Raw genomic sequence first — 21,162 nt, 5'->3', positions numbered from 1 at the left:
TGTCCCAGCCAGGCTCCTCCATGGAGAGCTGCAGCCCCAGGTGACACCAGTGGAGAAGTCAAGGGGAGCAGGCACTCCTGTGCTGGGCACACACACAAATGTGTCCATGTTCCCCTCCAATAACTTACAGTCATTCTCCAACCTATTTTAAATCTGCAAGATGTTAGAAACATTGATTCAGTTCTGTAACATTTCGGGGGGAAAAGGATGGTCAATCACAGAGACGTCTAAAACACCCACCCACAAGGGACAGTAGGTCCCATCTCAAGGCACAAATCTGCAAGAACCACCCAAATGCAAGGCAGCTGTCTGGAGGCACTGACCACTACTGTTTGGACAGGACAAAACCCACTACTTTCATCCATTACATATTTACTTTCCTATTTATTTTACTTTTCTGGTGTTGAAAAAACACAGGTAAGCTGCTGAGGCATCTCAGCTGCACATGTCTACATGACAAAAACAAGAGGTATGTTAAATCCAGTACCTTCTGCCCTTCCCAGCTCAGGAAATAGCACTGCTTAGAGGCATAAAGTCAGCTGCGTTGTTCAGCTCAGTTTTGCTTAGTCTGCATCCTGATGCAGGCTGTCAATGCATTTCATGGGCAGGTTAGGCAAGAAACTCAGAAGACGGTATATTTTTCATGCAGACACAGTCATGTTTTTGGCTAACTGATTTGCACCCTCCCTAGGCACCAGAGGAGCTAGGAGCTTAATTAATTAAAATAAACTTGCTTTAGTCTCTCAACCCCAGACTAAGGTGAGCAGCTGGAAGAAACCTTTACTCCAGCCTGAACTGACTGGCAAGTGCCAATGTGCTCCAGCAGCGAAGCACATGCATCTGACAGGTATTTTTTGGTTGGTTGTATTTAATTTCTAGAACTTGGCCCTCAGCATTTTTCTATACTATCACCTTGTCTCTCATCTAGGCATCTTTCCGGCTTCCAACTGTTACCACCAGTTTCCAAAGGGAAAGGTATCTCCTGTTACAGACCAACTGTGAAGAGCTACCTGGGCTTTGGTCTCCTTAATGAAAATTGTCATTTTAATACAGCATTTTCCTCCTGTCACAGACAGGGGAAGGAGGAATAGGGACATTCACCAAAAATGTTTTCACATATTCATGTCATACCAGCAAGGAAATTTTCATTTCTGGCTTTTAAATTCGTGGTCCTCTATGTTAGAAATTCTATTAACAACCTGCTGATGAGTTATTTGTGACAGCCTTAAACCTCAATATTGTATTTCATTAGAGAACATTATTTTAAAATCAGAGATTTTAATGCCACTCTTCCTTCCTACAGGGTCATGATATCCCATGTGTAAGAGGATGTCTTAGAAGAGAATGTGACCAAAGCCAAAGGAATTATTCACATGAGCAAAACTACCATAAATGTCTTCAGGGGAACCTAGGCTTTAATCTTGTTTTTCATGATTTCACTATAGATAACATTTATACATTTAACATTACTCATTTAGCTGTTTTACATGTCAGTCAAATTGGAATAGTACAATAGTGCAACCTTGAGAATAAGCAGCAACTTTTGAAACCACAGACAGACCGTGGAGAAGAACTTGGGCTGGAGGACCAGCAAGGATGGGGCAGTCCACCCATCCCTGCTGCACCAACCAATTCTGGCACTGGAAGACACTTCACTAAGAAACCAACGTTCCTGCACCAACTGAGAAAGCTACTGAAAGCTGTTGTCTCCAAGAGGAATGCAAACCTTTCCTCATGTGAACAGCAGTAATATTTTTAAGACTTCAGAACGTGGCAGGCTGATTATTTTAATCCCTGTTTCCTCCCTAGAGCAGAGATGCTCTACGTACAAAGATTTTGTACCTTAACACTAGGCTTCAGAAACATGTCTCAGAAATTGTTAATGTTTAGTAAAAAGACGCAAAGTACTTGTGACTCAGTCTAACAGCTTTCAAAACCATGAGATTATATCCTGTATTAGGGATGCACAAATATCTTCTCTAGGCTTTACCATGGGAAGTCACTCCCTACGGTCCTTATAGTTCACCACTTCAGGACCTCTGAAACAACACACCTTATTCACAGACTTCTGACGAGATTGCCAAGCCGCTGCTGTCAGCTGCCTTCAGCTCCCGCTATAACAGGTGTCAGCCAAGAGAGCTGGGAGACAGAGCAGTTATCAGCAAAGGTGGGATGAAGTACATGCACATCAAGTAGTGCCTGATAAGGAAACACACCTCACTCAGAGCTCCCAGGCCACTTCTGCAGCCTGAAGAACCAACATGATTTATTGCTGGATTTAAAAGCAGAGCACTGAAACTAGAGTTACCTGTCTGCACTTGTCACAGGACAAGTGACATGAAGGAGACTAAAAAAACCCCTCCTGTTGACAAGGGGCATAGGCATACCCACACACAAAAATGACTGCAGGAAAAAAACCTATTTTATGCAGCCTATACAATTAATTTCATTGTTTTATCAGTGAGAAGAATAGAACTTGATTGTGGTTTACATAATCGTAGAATCATTTCAGCTGGAAGAGACCTTTAAGATCGAGTCCAGCCTTTGTAACAGTTTGAATTGGAAGGGACTTTAAAGTTCATCTCATTCCAAGTCCCTGCTGTGGGCAGGTTCTCCTTCTACCAGACCAGGTTGCTCCAAGCCCCATCCAACCTGGCCTTGAACACCATCCTCAAAGGGATGAGATCTTCCTAAGATCTGATTTAAATATCTCCCCTCTTCCAGTCTGAAGCCATCAGCCCTTGTCCTGTCACTTTATGTCCTTGTAAAAAATTCCTCTCTGGGTTTTTTGTCAGCCCCTTTAGGGACTGGAGGCTGCTCCAAGGTCTCCCTGGAGCCTTCTCCAGGCTGAACAACCCCAACTCCCTCAGTCTGTCTTCATAGGAGAGCCTATATGGGGATTAAACAGCAGAAGAGGGTGTTGCAACTTTAGTAAAAAGAGTATACCAAGAAGAAATGGACAGGTCAGAAACAGAACTTAACACTGGCATAGTTTGTGCACATTTTAGGCTTAGCCTTTGATATGAACTGCAATGCTAACCATCCTGCCTAAGCCTGCAGCTTGCCAACAGCTTCCCCCACTGGGAGAAACAGCATGAAACTGCACCCACTATGCACAAAAAGCCAGGAAGCACAGACTAAACTGGGGAAACAGAAACTGTGGCTTGCACACGTGTACCAAAAGCCAGGGCACCCAAAGGCCTCTACCATCTCAGCAATCGCCCTGCTCAAGCAACAGGCTGTGGTCACTGTCACTGCACGCTTTATTATTATTATTACTTAAATACATGTTATGGCTTTAGTGTGGGAGGGTTTCAGAGCTCTTTAATCCTTTGGCTTTAACTTGCACATTACAGGAACTCCACACACACGGAAGTTAAAGCACCATGGAAGAAACCCAAATCACATTGTTTTCCTGAACAAAGCACCGGGGCCTGATTAGCTGGAAATCACATTTCCGGTCAGTAGTTTCTTGCTGCTTCCCTGGTTATGCTTACATACCCACACCAGGCAGAGCTGGGGCCTGCAGGGGGGCAGTGCAGGGACAGAAGGGCTAAGCTCCAAGGGAGCTGGGAAGAAGAGTTGCTAAAGGCTGCACTGAGATGTAACTTTTGCCCTTTCTTACTTACAGGATCACTTACGTACCAGCTCCCACCGCTCTGCCTCACTAATCCAGTCCAACCACAGCTATTTTCACAGCCCAGCTTTGAGGCTCAATCACAAGCAAGGACTGTGCCCCACCTGTGGGCACCCAATGGCCCTTCCCTGCCACAGAAGGTGAGGAAAGAGGGGATCACACAAGCTGGAAGCCAAAAACACAGTATCTGTATCTTACATCTTTCTTCCCCGTAGAGGCCTGAGCTCAGGCAGTTGCAGCATGTGGGCAGCAGCCTCGGCAGGCCACACTCAAAGCATTCTGTGTTTGTAACTCAAGTCTTGCCCACAGTCTGCATTTCCACAGCAGCAGCTTCCAGGATTTTTTAGTGTGTCTCACCATTGCAGTGTTTCTGCAAGAACCAGCTGCTGGACTTCTAAAAATACAAAAGTGTTATCCTTCACTTCTAAAATCACATTTCTGCTTTTCCCCCACTACAAATATGGGCAGATTTGAAGAAACTAAAGTTAACTTTAGAGAGGGCTTGACTCCCAGTCAGTCTTCCGAGCTTCTGGAAGCCTCCCTCAGGACGTGGCAGCTGCAGCTGGCTCTCGGGGATCTCTCCTTCCAGAGTAGCTCCTTGTGTTATGCAATATTAAATATCTGTATGTTAAAAAAAACCCAAAACACCACCAACCACACTTATGGTGTAAAATCTGACTTCCATCACCACTCTGGTGTGTGGGCAGAGTGTTTGCCATCACAGAGCATGAGACATTTTACAGCCACGTTGTGCAGAAATGGTGCTTACCACCTTCTTACTCAAGAAATTGTAATACATTCCTGAGCCTGACAAGACTAGCAAAGGAAAAAACCCTGTAGAGTTTGAATAGGGCAGGTGAAGAGCAAGAGAGAAGGAGGATGCTGGTCAGGACGGCATGTTTACAACAGACCCTTGGCTTGCATTACTTGCATGCAGAAAAAGGTTTGAAAAAGCCATGTATGTTGTGATTCTTCAGCAGAAACCACAGCTGAGGGCAACCAGAACAAAACTTGTATCAAGGTAGAGACTTGTGACTACAGGACCATTTTGATGCATTACCCTCATAGGCTGAGTTGTCAGTAGGTAACTCACACATTCTTCTTCATTAGTCTTTTTGAGTTGAGATAACGTTTGATTAATACCTTTTCAGATAATACAACATCTCTTGCTGAGTATTAAAAGTTGCTCCTGATAGCCAAAGGCATAAGACTAATGAGAGTACAAATACTTTACTTTATCTACTAACTAAAATATATAAAGTGGCCCCAAATAATCTCCTAGCAAGAGAAATCTGAAACTATTTATAATTAAGAGTGGGAGAATTAATCAGTCAGTGATGAAAGTTCCAGATACAATGCAATTTTTTTCTTTGCTTCTGTGTTTGAAAAGTTCCACTAAAAAAAAAAAAAAACCATAAAACAAACTAGAGCTGAAAAAAAAATGGATTCAAGGGCTGTAGAATCATAGAATCATTTTGGTTGGAAAAGACTTTCAAGAGCATTGAGTCCATCCACTGACCTCACACTGCCAAGCCCACCACTAAACCATGTCCCTCAGCACCTCAGCTACACGGCTTTGCAATATCACCAGGGATGGGGGCTCCACCACCTCCCTGGGCAGCCTGTGCCAGTGTCTAACAACCCTCTCAGGGAAAAATTTCTTCTTAATCTCCAATCTCAGCTTCCCCTGGAGAAACTTGAGGCCGTTTCTTCATGTCCTATCCTTCATTACTCAGGAGCAGAGACTAACCTCCACCTCACTACAACCTCCTGTCAAGGAGCTGTAGAGAGTGATCAGGTCACCTCAGTCTCCTCTTCTCCAGGCTAAACAACCCCAGTTCCCTCAGCTGCTCCTCATAAGACTTGCTCTCCCTACTGTAATCTTGAATAGAAACACAGATGTTCAAAACACAGCAAGATTGAATAATTCACTATCCCTGAGAAATACAAAATGCTTCTCTCACCTGACACCCCAAACCCCACCTTGCCCTGTGTTTGTGATGTCCAGTGCCACACAGCTTCCCAGAGCCAGAAGATTCCCATGTCACTTGTGATTTTCTCTGGTAGCATTCCAAGCAGCCCAGCTTTACCCAGCAGCAACACCTGCTACAGCTATAGCTACGTGCCAGGAGCTTCCCCATGTCTGGGCCTGCTGCAGCTCTCAGTGCAGTCAGAGCCAGGCTGGCACTCAGCAGGCATGTACCACTGGGCTGTGCTTTTCCCCTCCCAGTGGAGCAAAGGCTGGCTTGTATTTCAAACTACCAACATTCAAGTCAATCCAACAAAAACAGAAGGAAACATTAAAAACACAGAGCTCAGCACATGCTGAGGTTATGGTTCATAGCTTGCAGATTTTCTGTCTAGCACATTTAGCAAAAACCCAAATACAGGATCCAGATGATCCCCAAAATCGAAACAATGAAATGGCAGGGCCTGAAGATAAATATTACTCCACAAAAGCTAGGTGATTTGCTTCTCCAAAGTACAAGTCTTTATAACCTCATGGGAACTTCGGGGATGAATCTCTCTTTGATTAGTAAGAGAAAACACTTCTCTATCACAGTAAATGCCACTTTCCAGTGTAAATTGGATCCTAGCTAGCTAATATCTTGGTTCTTATGCCAAAAGCTGTCTCCTGACTTTTCTTTGGGGGTTGGGGGGGAGAAGGGAGGGAAATGAGGGAGTGTTCTCTGCCTTTTATGCATCTGTATACAATAGTCCTCTACAAATTCTTTAGTTTTCCCTTGAAAGCAGGAGGTCAGAGTCAACTGGTGGCTGCTCACAAAACTATATTATGGCAGTAACAGCTATTAGCAGTCATGTTGGAGGAGAGAGCTGACAAAATTTTGGTTTAAAAAAAAGGACAAAAATACAAGCCACAGGGTTTTTTACCCCCATGGAGTTAATAAAATCTAAGTCTTAACAATGGTTGAGATAAATGGTATTTCGGTTACACATGTTGAGCTTCAAATATTATTTTTATTATAGTTTAGCATAATTACAACATCTTGGTGGGGTTTTCCTGTTGTGACATTGGTTCCTCAGTGTCAGTACTTCTGGGCTTGTTTTCATCCGTGCTGCTGCCAATATCTCTATTTCCCAGGCAGTGTGAAATCTATATGGCGGCTGCTGCTGCCTTTTGTTGTGATAGGACTTCATTCTGAACCCACGGAAGTGCTGATTCATACACAATGCAGCCTTATAACTGTGACAACTGGGAAAGCTGGGGAAATATTTATGGTGGAAGATGTAAAAATTATTTTTTGAAGAAAAAGACAACCCGCTTTGAATGGGAATTATTTCCTCTACATATTGGTTGAGCCAACTGTTGAGTAAGACTGGCCAGAAAGAAAGCGTTGCCAAGTTACAGCAGAATGAGAAGCTTTGGCGAGGATCACATACCCCATGGGACCTCAGTGGTCAACAATAGCAGTTTACTAGAGATTTCAAGTGCATCAGCAGAGCATTGGTTAGAAGCAGGACTACTGACCTCACACAGATTTTCCAATGGCTTTTGCCAGTGTCTCCCCCTCAAGAAACTGCATGGTTTTTGTAGCGGTCACCACCATCAGTCAAATGAGGAAGCGTCAGACTTAGAGTTAACACCACTCATATCGATAAATATAGATCAGTACAGTATTTGATTGAACACCATAATAAACTAGTTCTGCAAAGATGATGGCAACTTTCAGAATGAGAGATCTTAAAAAGAGGACAGAGACCTGTCAGAGGGAACATTTTGTTGGTGACAGTTTACCAATACAAGACAATTATTTATAGCAGGGATTTGTCACTGCAGGAGGCATGGCAAAATTGCATACATGACACTGCCCATCTTCAAAGTCTCTTGCAAGTTGGTATCATGTCAAAGCAGAAAGCAAACAGGAAAGGACTACAGGTGAGACGTGCCATCGGGAGTTCAAGGGAAGTCTCCCAAGAGGTGCTCTGTCTCACAGAACAGGGTATGACTCTGCCAAATACAGGAGGGAGAGGAAACAAGGGAAGCAATTATCAGCTCAGGGAGAGCGAGCTGTACAGAACCAAACGGGACTTTTTATAGAAAAGCAAGAGATAATCTATGCTTTTCAGGCAGAATTGATACAAATGGCTGATGATGGCAGAGCAAAGACTACACTGGATCAGACAGGAGAGCCTTCATTCTTCTACAGCCTTTCAGAAAGCATTTCCAAGTGGCCTCGGGAGGAACAGGAGGAGAGCTGCCAAGCACTCCATGCATGCTGTAGGATGGCAGCAGCTAAGCAGCACCCAGTCCTGAGCCCCCCAGCAGGACAGATGGAAAAACTGAGTGAAGCCAGCCTTCACCTGGGAAGAAGGTGAAGGTTCCCTGCAACTTTGCTGGAAACCAGAGAGCCATGTGTCTCTTTCCCTCTGCTTGGTTGCATTTCCACTCCAGCCAAAACCACAGCACTGCAGCAGCACCCAAGCTGTTTGCTGCAGTACAAGATACTACTGCCATCCTCCCCACCTAACAAGGCACATACACACCTATACCACCACCACATCCCTCCTCCATCTATGCCATATCCCACATGTACACCAACACATACATAATATTCTAAAGATCACTCATCATAGGTCTCCAGGAATTTTAAAGCAGCAAGAGATTAATAGAGACAAGTAGTGCTTCTGTACAGACCACAGGGTGGAAATTCTCCATCCTCCTGGCACACCAACTCAGAAGAGCAATTAACTCAGGATGTAGCCAGTTCACATGTGAAGAAAACATGTTACTGAGTAGAATGTAGATCATGCTACTTCAGTGTCTTTTTACTGTATCTAAATTATTTTTAGACCAAAATTTTTATTTTGGACAAAGTTCTGAACATAAAAGATATATATGCAATTATTTTACAGGTATTAATATATTGCACACATTTTCTGTGAAGTAAAAAGGAAAATATTTATTCAGAAATGTAGGGAGTTAGCTGTTTCCTAAACAATGCAATAAATAAGAAATCAAGACTTTAGCTCTGTGAGGTGAAAACCTCCAAGAAGAATGCCAGCAGCCTTCTAACATTGATCCAAAAGTCATTTATTCTAAACTATTCCACCATCCCAGTATTCATTAACAGTACTGCCAGAACGACATACACCCGAAGTCCACCAAACTGATAGAGCAAGAGGAGTTTGTATGCATTTTAAGTAGCAGTGGATGCAAAAATACACATTTATACTCACTTTCCCAAACTTCTGCAGGCTTCTGACTGCTCAGAGGGATGTGCTGTTTCCATGTGTCATGGGACAGTTACCATACCTCTACATCAGAGAGACTTACATACATCTCAGAACAACCATCACGAACCTGTCCCTGTGCTCTGCAGGCAAAGAGCTAGTTATGGGCATAGTTAGGACTCACACAAGATGACTGTTACAGCTTAATAACAAGAGCAGAAAATATTTTACAGTCACAGTACAGTATTCCATTTTAAACAATTCACCTTTTGTCAGTACAGTCCACTATCTAGTTGTTCTTCTGGGTCTCCTCATCAGAGGAAGCCCTGCACATAAATGGACAGAGTTAGTGCTTCCTACCTCTTCCCAGGCAAAGAGACTATCCTGGCTCAATTAACATGTTTGTTTTACAATTTATGTTCCATTTGGACTATAGGAACATAGCAAACCTATGCAAGAAACAACTAGAACAAGGCAAGGAAGATGTGGAAGCCACAAAGTAGCAGAAATAGCAAAGCCAAAACATCAGCTAATGCTAAGGAGCTATGTTATACTGAAAGCTACCAGGAGAGCAATTCCTTTCCCTACTTTCTATAAAAGCTGTGACCTTCAAAATATTGCTTTTTTTTTCCTTTAGAATTCAATGCAGGCTGTTTCATCCAATCAGTCCTATAGATCAGGTGATACTCTGGCAAGAGAGTAACAGTCAATAGCCATATTCCTCAACAGAGCTTTTATTGCAAGAATCAAATGTTGTATTTCCAGTCTCTTCCAGATTCACTCAAAGCAATCAAGAGCAGCTATTTCAAAAATATTCTCACAGCTATCAGTAGAAGCTCACTTGAGACTGGAAAACCAACTTTCTTTTAAAATAAAGTCACTGAATGAGTTACTAAGGAAAGAACAGATCGAAAGAACAAAGGACAACTCTGAACTTGAAGTAGGCTTACGCTGAAAGAGCCAGGACACCAGTGATGCCGAGAGAAGCCACATACAGTTCTAAGAGGGCTGGCAAAACTGGCTGCAGAAGTATCACCGTTTACCTTAAACTGAGGTCTTGCCTGTGACTGTTAAACCAGAGTGGACCCTATGTGAAGAGCAGGACATTTTGGCCAAGAAAAAAAACCCAAAACACGAGGCAGCCAAAGGAAATGGAAAATGAACAGTGGATTTGGGGATACAGTCTAATACTGCAGAGCATTGTCTGGGCTACAAAAAAGCCTGCCATTCATCATCTGAAATGCAGTGATGGGACAAGGGAGGGCTGAGAAAAACGTACAGAGTTCCAGGAACACTGGCTGTATTTATTTAAGCTTTATACTATTTACCGTGTCTCCAGGAAAGTGGCCACGGCCTAACAGTCCACATTTACATTTATGGTGTGCCGAAAGTCCTGATAGCGCCAAGGAGCAGAGCCGCCGAACGCAGCGACTACACAAACTAGATACCTCGGGACCCACGTCCAAAGCAAGACCTGCTCCCATGCCACAGATCCCACCCTGGTCACGCCGAAACCAGCGGGGCGGGCGAAGGCTTCTGTGCCGGCCGCTCGGCCCTTCACCAGCGCCCGCCGCGCGGCTGAGACGTGACTGTGCGCGCTCGGCACCACGGAGAGCTCCTTCCGCCCTCCAGCCCGGCGGACCGGGACACCCCTCACCGCGGCGCCCGGGCCCGCGGGACAGCCCCTGCCCCCACCGCGGCTGCCGGGCCCATGGGGCAGCGGGACAGCCTCCCGCCCCCACTGCGGGTGCTGGGCCCATGGGGCAGCGGGACAGCCCCTCGCCCCACCGCGGCTGCCGGGCCCATGGGGCCACGGGACAGCCCCCCACCCCCACCGCAGCGGCCGGCCCCAGGGGGCTGTGTGGTTGCGGGACACTCCTCCCCACCGTGGCAGGGACAGCCCAGACTGTGCTCCCTGCCAGCCCGGCCTCAGGGGGGCTGGATGAGATGGAGAGACGTCAGTTACCACCCGGGTCTTCTCATTACGATCGATCCTCCTCGAAGGTTAAATAGGAGGTCTGCCACCAGACAGCTGTTTTACTGTCAAGGTAGGGCAATAACAACAAAAAAAAAAACCCCAAACCTATTTCACAGACTGTAGCTAAGGAATTTGTACGCAGAAAAATTACTCTCAATAGCACCAAAGAAAACAAGTGGTGGTGGGGCAGTACAAGAAGTTATTTACATGAAGAATGATGCTTTCTCCCCAAAACCAGAAATAAATTAGCATCTTAGCAATAAACACAAGCCAAAGCCCAAAAGAACTGTTTTATTTGCATTCAAGTTCATTCGTAGATCTTATTAACAGTGAACCTGGTTCCTTTATCAACTCAGGAGCAGCAGGAGGAAAAGCATATAAGAAGATTACGTTAATACTATATTTAAGCATATGTAAGGACAGTGAATGAAATACTGATTATTCACTCAATTCAACAAAAACAACCACTTACTAAGAATAGCATTCAGGGGATAAAAGAAGAGAAACTAGGCTGCACCAGAAAAAAAAACAAAACAAAACAGATGTGGCTACCGTAGTACTTGCTGTCCCTCGTTATCTGCCTTCATTAGCAGCAAGGTCTATGGAAATCAACTTTGATATAAAAGCATCAATAGGGGATAAACTGCCCAAAGGCTTTCAGACTATGCTCCCTTTGCAGAGACAGGAAGTGTTTCCAGCTCATTATCACCATCACGGGAAACAGCAGAGCTGGGTTTAATGTAACTTCCAAGATTCTTGCAGAGAGGTTCAAAGACACAGGAAAAATCAGACCACTGGCTTTGCTAAGACAGAAGGACCTGACAGGCCTCATGAACTGGGAGGGGAAGCCACCAAGCCCTCCTTGGTCCGAGTGCATAAGGTAGACTATGAAATTAAAAGCAGACTTTTGGCACTTTCTTGAAAGCTCTTTGGTCCAGGAGACTTTGCCCCTTTGCCTGCACTTTGGCAAAAGCACAGACACCCGCTTCCTACCAGACCTCAACGCTTTTGCTTGAGTCAGCTGTACTGTGCTGTTTCATGTTCTCAAGACCTGCTAACTCAGCCGAGGGTCCCAATTTAGCTGCTGATTAATCAAAAGCTGAATGCTCATTAGTGATTGAAGCACAATCCAATCAGAAACTTACAGGCAGCGGATGTGTTCCCCTAGCTCAGCAAGCAGGCACTTGCTGTCCTCTGAAGGAAGTCCAGGCTCGTGCTGCCACCTCACTGCTCCACGTGAGCTGAAGCAGAGACAAGCAACACAACACCCAACTGCCAGGATCACTGGTTTGAGTTAAGCATTAATTTCCAGCTCCACTTTGTTATCAAAACATGGCATCAGGCAACATCGAGTGGCACAATACTGCTTAGCACTGGTAAGAGGCAGGAGATAAAAAATATCTGTAAAATACAATACAAGAATGTCTGTATATTGCATATTAAATCTCAGGAAGGCATATCTGCTCTCAGCACTTGAATGATAACTTTACTGGCTGTAAGAGTGCTCCTAACCAAGGGAAGGGCTGCAGCTCCAGAGAAGACATCAAAGCCAGCACTGCCAAGAAAATGGATGCGTTGTGCCACATGGCTGCTCTGAAAAGCTTCAAGAGGAAAAAAAAGGAATCTACTTTGGAATAACTTGAAAAGATTACTCCATACTAACATGGAATATGACTCCACCCACACCTTCAAAACAAAGCTGGTGAAGGGTCTAGAGCACTAGTATTCTTAGGAGTGTTTGAGCTCAGGTGTTCAGCTTGGAGAAAAGGAGGCTAGGGGAGACCACACACTCTACAACTCCCCGACAGAAGGTTGTGGTGAGATGGGGGTCAGTCTCTGTTCCTACGTTTCAGGCTGCAGGACAAGTGGAAATGGCCATGAGTTGTGAAAGGAGAGGTTTAGGTTAAGTATCAGGAAAAATTTCTTTGCTGAAACAGCTGTCAGGCCTGGAACAGTCACCATCCCTGGAAGGATTCAAAATACCTGCAGACGTGGCAGTGCTGAGTTAACAGTTGGACTCAATTTTCTTAAAGGTCTTTTCTAACCCAAATGGTTCTTGAAACAGCAACCAAACTCTGTGCAGATTCCACAAGCAACAGGTCCAAGGGGACACAAATCTGCAAGGAATCAGTGTTCAAATGGGAGACTCAATCAGATTACATGTTTCAGCTACCAAAACTACCAAAATTTAAGTGAGAAAGCCAGGCTATTTCTCATGCAGATTAAGCAGCTGTCACAAAGGATGTCTCTCCCTACATAAAACCCCTTGCTAATTTCCATAGCATAGAAAACACATAAAACACACATGCTACAAAGTTCCTTCCAGACTGTAAGCTTGACCAAAGGCTATGGGGATTAAAAATGTGAATGAACTCCTGACAAAAGAGAGGTTATCCCCCTTTCGGTCTCCCAGTGTAAGCTACATGTCTGTGTCAAGAGCAAGCTCAAAAACAAGGGCAGCAGAGGAGAGACACAAACCCAATTCCCCCTGAAGATAGCTTTACTGCAAGTTTCTCACAAACAAAGCACAGTTCAGCCATCGGCTCATGTTCATTCTTCTCACCTTTCCGAGACTTAAATATACCACTACTGATCCTCCATCTTTACATGTGAAAAAAGTGGCAAGTCTAAGGACAGAGGCAGTGCTGAAGTGCATTATCTTAGTCTGGTTTTGATCAGTATACATTTTTTCCACACTATCCTAGCAGCATCCAAGGTGGACCATATCAAGGCTCCATCACCTTGAGGGCTACACATTTCCCTTGCCAGCTGCTGCAAGAACAGGGCAAGCCTACAAAGATATTTTCTGTCAAGACTCTCCCAAGTCCCCAGTAACTTGTGCTGCACAAACTGTCTGATTTACAGGTCGTACCTTGGTGTTTATGATATCCCTACCTGAAGTCTGCTAGAGCTGTCCACATTTATTTTCCAGCTAATCTGCACAGATGTGCAAACTTTATTAATGAAAGCATTGCACTGATCATACCTTTCAATTAAAGGTCCTGCTATGTTCTTGCTGAAAGTCATATAAAGATTTTTTATTATTATTAAGTACTCAGTATCTATGCTTCATGTTTGAGGTGAAAAATAAAAACTCGATTTAGAAAGGGCTTTGTAAACAAAGCTTTATAAAATCTGCATCTAAAGAAATGAAAGGTATTTTTTCTCCTCTAATAGTCTCCCAGCAGAGTGTGTCCAAATATTACAGTATAATTAAGCAAGGAAAAAGGCAGTGAACCTAAAAACTCATTTGCTAATAAAGACGAGGAGCTGAGTAAATCAACCTCAATAAAAATCAATCTCATTTTAGATACACCGAATGCTCTCAGCAGAAGCCCTTCAGAATGGAAGGTACTAATTATCTCTGCAAATCTCAAAACTTAAACAGATTAAATGAGAAAAAAAATTCTTCTAGTTGAGGCCTCACAAGTCTCTATGTAAAAACTTCATTTTCACATGCTATGCCTGACAAATGAAAGAAGTTCATAGCTTCCATACTCTTTTTGATCAAATTTTAAACAGTTCATCTCTTACCAGAGTTGATATGACAAAATTAATAGCAGAAAGGAGGAAGGAGAGACACCAGAAAATTAAGAGTGCGAGCACACATAGAGTTTGGGACAATGATATATTGGTAGTGGTTTAATACTCAAGCCTAAAATGACCAGAGGCCCATCACAAGATTGTTTATGAGATGAAGTTTTATAACAACAAAAGCCATAGATTGCGAGGTAATTGGAAAGTTCATCCTGACACGCAGCACCAAACTCATCATCAAATGAGGAAGATTTCTTCTTGTCTTCAAATCCAAACTACAGTATATTCCTCCCACCTTTTCTCTTTATGGGAATAGTCAGGATATTCAGTATCAGACCCATAAGATGCAAGATACAGGTCCAAGAGCTCCATTCTAGGAAAATCTCTTTAATTTTTTTTTTTTTTAAATAAACCTATATTTTCCTGTTTCACTATACTTAACAAAGGAAAAGCCTCAGAAACCAAAATGGCAAAGAACAGGAGTACAAACATCCTATACTTGCACTGATGCAAACAGGAAAAAGGCGATACTCCTCAGTTCTGAGCAGGCCTTCCTTCTGCATCTCTGGCAAAAGCACTCTGTGCAGAAAATCCTGGCCCAAGTGGTAACATGGCACCTATCAAAGGACATCTTCCCAGACAACTGCAAGAGCCTTCATGGTGAAATTTAAAATCTTCACTCATCCGCCTTCCACCTCAGCCCCAAGAGACAGGGCGGAGGACGGTACCCTTCCATCACCTCTGACAACGCAAGATTGCTCATCAAATCGCTCCTCGCCACTTTCACAAAGGAAAATAAAGATACTCAGCCTCTACTGGAACTACTTATGAAACTCCATGTCCTGTTTGTCTCCCTACCACAAAGATCCTCCGATGTCTAATAATACATTCATTTGCACTCAGTCTTTTTTCCAGCAGAGCACTAGCCTGAGAGCTTCCTTCACACAGAATCATGCCCTGACATGACTTCTTGATGCCTACCTGTGACACCTGTACCCTCCTGTCAAATTTGACGGACTGTTCAATGGGAGGACTAATTTCATTCAGGTACTGACAGAGCGATGCTGGTGCAATAGCAAATGTAGCTCAGAAACATATGGGAGTGGCAGGAGGTCCTGACAAAAACATTTGTTCATGAGGCAATCTTGACCTAACAGTATGGACAGTATCCTCACTTTAAGAGCCAGAAACACAAAGAGATCTAAACCTATGACATCAGGGGTGAAATTTCTCCCCAAGGAAAGCAAAGCACCATTCCTCTTCAAGTACTTTTTTTTTTTTTAAACCAACACATTGAAAATAACATTAATTAAAATAAAAAAAGAAAAAAACCAACACACTCAACAAAGACAGAAAATCATTACACTCTGCTATCAAGTACAAAGGAAAGAAGTTTCTGGCCTCTGAGCTCCCCTGCACTCCCACAGACCCTCTGTATCACATCCAAATGCTCAGCAACGACCAGCACCTACCAACACATCCATCGTTACCAAGATCAGTCTGGCGTTCCCAGACCCTTCCGACCAGCAGATCACCACAAAAGACTCTCCTGCCATCAGGTTATTCCCTGGCTCTGGTGGCAGTGGACTGGATTGGCCCCCGAGGGGTCAGCACTGAGTCACAGCCCTCGGCAACCAGCGCCGACTCAGCCCCGTGCTCCCTGCCGGCACGGGAGGCTCAAGGTAACCCGCACGGCTTCTGCGGAGGTGACCAATTCCCTCGGCACGGGGACAGACAAATGCAATGGCTGACCCAGAGCCAAAGAGCATAAAGAGATCCCAATTCCCTCTGCAACCAGATATCCTTGAGAGGATGGCTGTCCCAGGCATCGCTCCGAGACAAGCTCAGTTCCCAGAGTAATATCAGTTACATGGGTTTCCTCTTTTTGTTATTATTTTCTGAATGCACCGAGGTTCTGCTGCTTTGGTCAGCTACAGATGCTGCTACTCACATCTGGCTCCCTGAGCCTGCTGATGGCTTGTTCAAGGATTCAAATTGCAAAATCAAATATTTCTCGTACCTACTGTACAGAAAACATTCACTATAAGGACTGAAAAAATGCACTCTTTTGTTAAATGGTAGGAAAGAGCAAAATACAGCCACTTTGTATGCAAACAGGAAAGAAATTTGCTTTAAAACATAATTTCATTTATTACATAATCCATTTGCCAAGTTGCTTTTTTTTTTTCCCCTCTCAGTCACGCAACATTTATACTGTAAAGGTATTTCCTTGAAAACCAAGGCATATAAATAACAGCTTCTCCTTATAAATATAGTCCAAAACTGTAGCTTCAATCTTTGCTACTTACACTGAAATCCATAGCATAGAAGCTGGAAGGCCCGAATTTCCAAGGTGCCAAGCACTCACTGGTCTCAGAAGTGACAAAAACAGCAAGTGCCACGTGTCTCTTCACCAGACAACGTCCTTAGACGTTCAAGCACAGATCCTCACCTAACGCATCAGGGTCCTGTGCCCATTGAACTGACTTCAAACGCAAGTGGCACCGACGTGGTAAGACACGCTTGCTGCTAGCACCTGGAGACAGCCTACTCCAGCCTTGCCGAAAATCACCCTGGCACAGAGAACCACCTGAGACCTCAAGTTGGAAGGGACTCATAAAGATGATCAAATCCAACTACCTGCTTCTCGCACTACCACCCAAGACTAAAGTGCCTGACTAGGAGCATCCTCCAGACACTCCTTGCACTCGGGTGAGCTCAGTGTCAGGGGAGCCTGCTCCAATGAGAACCACTAACACTGCAGCTGGTGCAATGCTCCATGAGGCCACCGACCATCCCCAAAACTTCCTCAGGTCACAGAGGGCATCCCAAAAACACTGATGCTGAGATGCTTACAGGACGCATTTCATTTCTGATCTGTCCCACACGCGTGTGTGCCATCATCCTAACAGGAACCCCTTGTTCCCATATAGGGAGCAGACAGCTGCAAACAACTGAAGGCACTGGTGCAGGGTATGCAGAGCACAGGGATGACTATGCTGTAGAGAAGCAGAGCTTGACCTGGCTGAAGTCCTCAAACTGCGATGATGTCTTATCTGAGCTAATAAGCATAGCCATTTACTAGGTTTTACTTGCTTATGTCAAAACAGTTGGCTTATAAAAAGAGTCCCATAAATAAGAGCACTCTAGAAGACTTATGTATTCACAGCAAGCAAGAGACCTGTTCCCAAAGGCTTGTGGCACCACATTTCCACTCCCAAACCACACACAGCCCACAGACAGACACTAACCTTTCATCAGAGCAGATACATCCGAATAAGCCAGGGGCAAATGTAAAAATAGCCTGAGGTCTGTGAGCACAGCATGAGCAAATCTAGGAGCCAGCCTCCGCTTCAAACATGAAGCACAACGTCCTCTGCTGTACCTGCTCAGAAAATAAGTCTTCATAAAGGAAATTCTCCTCCTGCTGGGCTGTGCTCACTTCAACTGCAGAGACAAAGCTTTCGCACGCAAGCCACGCCAGAGAAGCCTCAGCCAGCATGCTGGCTGCTTGAAAGGAACTTGACAAAGCATGTGTGCACGAGGGGCTGAGGACACAGCTCATCTGTTCTGCTCTGATAAACCATACAGCCACACGTGAGAAAATCCCTTTGTTCTTAATTACCAAAAGCAGGAGCTGCTCGTTCATGCAGCTGTGCCTCCGCAAATTTGGGGAGGACATCCCAGAAAGGCAGCGGCAAAGCCAAGCACTTGGATGAAGAGCTGGGGGTGAGCACACTGGTGCAAGCAGCACAGCTGCGATCATGCCAGAGCTGTTCTCTCCTCATCACACAAGATCCATGTGCTTAACCAGCACAGACAAGGGCTAGCCAAGGGAGCTGTGTCTGCATCACCCGAGGACAGACCCCAAAGCACAAGTGATGCACAGTCACCCGTCAAAGTGAACAGCTGGCCACATCTCTGAACACAGAACGAATTGTGTGGAAAAGCCAGGACTACCCAACCCATAGGCAGCCCCAGGAGGGTGGGAAGCGTTCTGTCCCAATGTGCCAGCCCTGAACAGTGAGGGTCACCGAGCTTTTCCTCTGGCCCTTGCACCACTACACGCCACAAGGGCCAAGAGCTACATCACTCACCACATTAAAAAACCCTAAAGTTAAACAGAGAGAGGATTTGGCAAAACCCCCAAAAGCATCTATCGCGGACATCCGAAAAGTAACAACGGTCATTCAAGACATGATTGTTTATACTATGAGACTCATTACATTGGAGGCCTGCCTATTTTTAGAGGGAGATATCACTACAACTGAGTGCTAGATAAACCCAAACAATTATTTTAAAAGGGTATTCCATCACTAATTATTCTAAACATCTCTTGCGCTCTGCAGGTTGGCCTGCTGCCACCCTCCAGCACGATGGCTCAGAGAATGAGGCTACAACGAATGGCACTGATAGACAGCTCACTGAGTGGCGTGTCCACATGAGCCCAGCAGGCAGGGCAAGCTCTCCATTGCTCATGCCTGCCCCAAAAATAAACCAACACAATGCCGCAATCTCATTTATGCTACAACACCCAAAAAGTTTTAATTTACCACTGAAAAAGATTCCCTAGGGAACAAACATGCTACAAACAGCAGGGAAAGCCCTTGAACAGCAGCACCAAGTTCAGAGCCCTGGGACTCAAATCTGACACAGTGCAACGTGGGAACATGAACTGCAGTTTGCTGCTGCTTGGGAGAACCTACCTACCGGAGAGGGGGGAAAAAAAAAGAGGTTAGGCAGTGGCACATAGATGCATCTGCCCGAAGAACTAAATAGATGCCCGGGCCAAGTGTGTTTTGAGAGACCAGCCTGGCTGCTGTTGGCTACACTGCTTGCCCACCTGTTCTGTGGTTTCCATAGGCTGAGGAGCCCAGTGCCCCAACTCCTCCACAGGCTCCTCTCTGGCTGAGCACCACCGGCACTCCCTCGCCCAGAGCTGGGAGTGACACAAGGTGAGGATGAGGGCAGACGGAAGCGCTGGCGCGGGCCCACAGCAGACCCTTGGCCCAGGCCAGCCAGGCACCTTCAGGGGAACACAACCCCCTTCCATTTCTAAAAATACGTGTGACAGGATGGGTTTTTTAAGCAAAACTGACTTTTTGCACCACGACAGACCTTGCGACTGCAGTTTTGTTCCTAAATCCAACGAAATCCAGGAGGAATCACCAAACCCAAACCCATCGTGGTCCATAACAACAGATGGCACGCTAAAACACCCCCTGCCCCCACAAAAAAAGGGGTCTGAGGGTATTTTAACCAGGAGGGACATCGAGAAGAAACACGGTGAACCCTCGTTCCACGCCCGAGCTTCTCCGGCAAGGACATGCCCGCCTTCCCCACTGCAGAGGGCGGGCAGCGGGTGCCGGGGAGGGGGGGGGCGGCAGTCCCAGCCCCTCCGCTGGACGAGAAGGCGGCCAGGTCCCCGTACCTCCGCGCTCACCCTCTCCCGCCGGCAGCAGGCTTCGGGCGGCACAACAGCCACCCCGGTCCCCGCGGCTGCCGCGTCCTCGGGAACCGGGAAAAGGGCGGTGGGCTCGACGGGCAGCCGCGGCGGGGTGGCTCCTCGGGGTAGGGCGACCGGGGCCAAACGTCCCACCGCGCCGCCACCCCCTCAAAATGGCTTCGCCGCCGCCGTGGCCCCTGGCCGGGTAAGGCCGCCCGGGAGCCCGCCCCCGCCCCGCCGCCGGGCACGGCCGGGCCCCGCGCCGCACTGCGCCCGCCGCGCCGGCGGCCGGCACCCCCGACCCGCACCGCCCCGACCCACCCCGACCCTCCACGCTCAACAGGTGCGGAGCGGCCGGGCCCGCCGCCACCGGCACCTGCCGTCGCGTCAGGACCTGGACAGGTCCCGCGGGGCGCTCCCGCCACCGCCCCCAATCTCACCTCCTCCGGCGCCGCGCCGCTGCCCGGGCCCCGCCGCCGCCGGTCGTCCATCCGCAGCCGCGGCCGAGACGAGCGGCGGCCCCCGCTGCGCCGTCGCCGCCGCCGACACCGGCTCCGTGCGCGCCTGCGCGCGACCGGAGCCACCGGCCGCGCGCGCCCCCGCCGACGTGCAGGCCGCGCCTGGCCCGCCAGCGGCGCGAGCTCCGCGCGCGGGGCGGGGCCGGGGCCGGCGCCCTCAGCCCCATTGGCGGCCCCGGGCGGGGCGGGGCGGGGCGCATCGGGCCAGAGCGGCGGGGGCGGGGCCGGGCCGGGGCTGGCGGTCGGCAGCGGGGCCTGTGGCTGCCCCGCGACACGCCGCCGCCTTCCCGGCACGGCCCCGCGCCCCTTGGTGTCCAGCCAAGACAGCGGTGCCGAGCCGGGCCCGCTGCTCCCCTCCCAGCCTCCTGCCAGGCCTTAGCGGGCGGGTGCCAGTGGGGCGGCCCGGCCGGCGCCTCGGGCTGCGCTTCGCTTGACCGGGCTCCGGGACCGCCTGCACAGGGGTCGGTGCCGGGGACGAGCCCTCGGCCGGGCCCGGCCCAGCCCCCCGACCCTCCCTCCCTCCCGGTCTGGGCAGCGCGCAGAGCTATAACGGGCTCTTGTGGCGCCGGCGTGGACGGCTGCCTGTGCGATTGCTACAACAACTACACCGAAACAAGGGGTTAGGAAAACAACACAGTGTTAAAACTACCCTAGGGGGACCCTATGCTACAGGCTCGTGATCGCCATGGTAGCACCGTGGTCGAGGACACCCCGATGGCACTCGGAGACCTACCAAGACACCCATTGTTGCCAGGAACATGTCAGCTTCTGAGGAGCTTCTCTCCCTTTGCCTTTTAGACCCAAACACCTTCACTTTATTTTTCAACAAAGCCACTTTTTGTCTAGAGGCACA

General features: G+C 47.1%; 1 protein-coding gene across 1 annotated transcript in view; it reads right to left on the bottom strand.

Annotated features, from left to right (window-relative positions):
* The window catches only part of ADARB1 (adenosine deaminase RNA specific B1), an 80,049-nt gene extending 59,731 nt beyond the window's left edge, over positions 1 to 20,318 (bottom strand). Inside the window, exon 1 of the mRNA XM_062002349.1 lies at positions 20,232 to 20,318. The gene's annotated coding sequence lies outside the window, so the exon portion shown is untranslated. The remainder of the gene's footprint in view (positions 1 to 20,231) is intronic.
* Between the last annotated feature and the right edge of the window lie 844 nt (positions 20,319 to 21,162).

Source organism: Colius striatus, chromosome 9 (assembly GCF_028858725.1).
Source record: "Colius striatus isolate bColStr4 chromosome 9, bColStr4.1.hap1, whole genome shotgun sequence".
Taxonomy (NCBI): Eukaryota; Metazoa; Chordata; class Aves; order Coliiformes; family Coliidae; genus Colius; species Colius striatus.
This window is presented reverse-complemented; position numbering and strand designations above follow the sequence as displayed.